At 30.8% G+C, this 2245-nt stretch overlaps 1 protein-coding gene across 1 annotated transcript in view; it reads right to left on the reverse strand.

Annotated features, from left to right (window-relative positions):
• fgfr2 (fibroblast growth factor receptor 2) overlaps positions 1–2245 on the reverse strand; it is a gene marked incomplete in the record, with an annotated part of 61159 nt that overhangs the window by 24230 nt on the left and 34684 nt on the right.

A 2245-nucleotide genomic window follows, 5' to 3' on the forward strand; every position in this document is an offset into this window, starting at 1 on the left:
ATATTTAGCTAACAAGTTAAATATTTAACTTAAATATTTAGCTAGCAAGTTAAATATTTAGGTAGTTTGCTGAATATTTAAGTTAAAAATTTATCTTGTTAGCTAAATATTTAAGTTAAATATTTAACTTGTTAGCTAAATATTTAGGTTGCAACTTAAATATTTAGCTAGCAAGTTAAATATTTAGGTAGTTTGCTGAATATTTAAGTTAAAAATTTATCTTGTTAGCTAAATATTTAAGTTAAATATTTAACTTGCTAGCTAAATATTTAAGTTGCAACCTAAATATTTAGCTAACAAGTTAAATATTTAATTTGTAAGTTAAATATTTAGTTTATCAACTATGACATTTATAAATGTATGAATCTTATGGTGAAAAACTGACTTTGAAAAATAAATCTGTTCTTTTTTTTTCTTAAAAAAGGCTGAATAAAAAAATATTGGTGGTAATTTTTGACTGTGTAACTTTACAAACGGCACCCTGTAGGGATTACTAGCCAACCCCAGGACTTACATCTAGGCTTGACACCTAAAAATATGGTTAGTGGTGGGAACAGCTAGCCAAAAAGTTAGCTTCACTAAACTCTAATCCAGTAAATAAGAATCTTAGAATCAAAAATCAAAACAGGTTAAAAATGAAGGGGATGCTAATGCTAACCGCTAAAACGACTGTCAGTCTGTGCCACACGTCTTCATCTCCTTCCAGATGAAAATAAATACTGTTTGAAGTTAGTCAACCAAAGGAAAATACTTATATACCAGTTAATTTTTGTATTTGCTGTCAAATGTCATTTTATTTTTACTTTTTTATGCTTAGTTTGAAGTTTAGCTGCTAAAGATGATACATGCTAWCACACACGGTGCCTCACACGTCCAGCACTGCTCTTAAGAGTGGATAGATTTTATTGAATTCAGGCTAAACGGCAGAAAAAAAGAATTTTAACACTTTTAGTGGACTTATTAGCAGAACCGAATTTTGCAGAAGCTAATCGGTCTGCTAACGATTTTCAAAGTTAGTAAAAACGATTAGCGGAACTGTGGAAGAAATGGACTCTCTTCATTCAGTTACATCTTTCAGACAAATTAGATTTTATTTGTCAGTTGTACCTACGTGTACTTTTCTTATTTTTGTGTTTTTGTTTGTGTATTTGAAGAGTGCACAAATAAAGAGTTAAACACACATTCATATTTGTTATTCTATCCTCATGGGGACTTTGCACTGACTTCCATTCATTTACCAGTCATTACAACCTAACTCTGACACCTAAACCTAACATCGATACATACCTAACCCTAAACCCTGACCCACCAATGGTGTTTAGGGACCAGGGTTTTATCTCCATATGGAACAGTAGGTCCTCACAAAGCCATACGGACCAGGGAAATGGTCAAAATCATCCCCACCAGGTAACAAAAACATGTACACACTATGACATCATTCAGTGGCTTTCCAAAACAAAGCCTTTAGACCAGGGGTGGGTAATCCTGGTCCTGGAGGGCCGCAGCCCTACGTTTTACGTTTTTCCTGCTCCAACACACCTGATTCAGTCACAGATTTACCTTCTAAGTTCTGCAGTATGGAGGACCGACACTGACATAATTATAAATAAAAGCAGAAATAAATAAATGAACTTTTAAATAAATAAATGCATTTAAAATGCACCAAATAAGTTAAAAAGCAGAACTGTCCCTCATGTTTTATCATTTAATTGACCTTCATATTTATTTTTTCCAGCTTAGTTCCGATAAATTATATATTTAACACATAACTTAAATTTTAATGTTTTTTAAATACATTTTATATAGTTTTTCCTTTTACTTGTACATGCATTTGTGTCTTGTGAATGCTTAAATTGAATTATTTTTTATAATTTTGTCCAACAAGTCTTTATATTTCTATGTGTTGCATGCTTGTGCTGCCGCAGTTTAGCTTAAAGTTTAGTTAAAAATAAATGCACAGGTAATGTTGTCTTCCTTGCCTAAACATTAAACTTTTAGCCATAATAAATTATATATAATATATGTATGTATGTATATGTAGGAGTTTTGGATATATTCTAAAAATGGATAATTTGTGAATATATTTAAATATATTATATTTAAATATAATTTTCCTCGAGCCACCACGTTCTTTAATTCGATCAAGTATTGACCCAGGAAAGAAACGAAAAACTGTAACTTTATTGTAATCAGACAAAGACTAAAAAGACTGAAACTTAAAAAAAATACAGATTAATACAAAATA

The sequence above is a fragment of the Austrofundulus limnaeus genome, unplaced genomic scaffold (genome assembly GCF_001266775.1).
Source record: "Austrofundulus limnaeus strain Quisiro unplaced genomic scaffold, Austrofundulus_limnaeus-1.0 Scaffold280, whole genome shotgun sequence".
Taxonomy (NCBI): domain Eukaryota; kingdom Metazoa; phylum Chordata; class Actinopteri; order Cyprinodontiformes; family Rivulidae; genus Austrofundulus; species Austrofundulus limnaeus.